Genomic DNA, 200 nt, shown 5'->3' on the forward strand with positions numbered 1-200 from the left:
TCAAGCGAGTGCCGTTGCATCGACGCGTAAGACTTGGACATGTCCAGAGCGCATCCAACAACAGGGAGCGCGTCCTCGGACGTTTGCGCCCTGGATTCAGTTCGGCGATTTCTGTGCACAGCCCCACGGGCGCTACGGAGGAGGAGAAGGAGGAAAAGGAGGAGGTTCAGGCCGATGAGGGAGTCCCAGCTGCGGCCAGG

Source organism: Trachurus trachurus (assembly GCF_905171665.1).
Source record: "Trachurus trachurus genome assembly, chromosome: 21".
Lineage (NCBI taxonomy): Eukaryota > Metazoa > Chordata > Actinopteri > Carangiformes > Carangidae > Trachurus > Trachurus trachurus.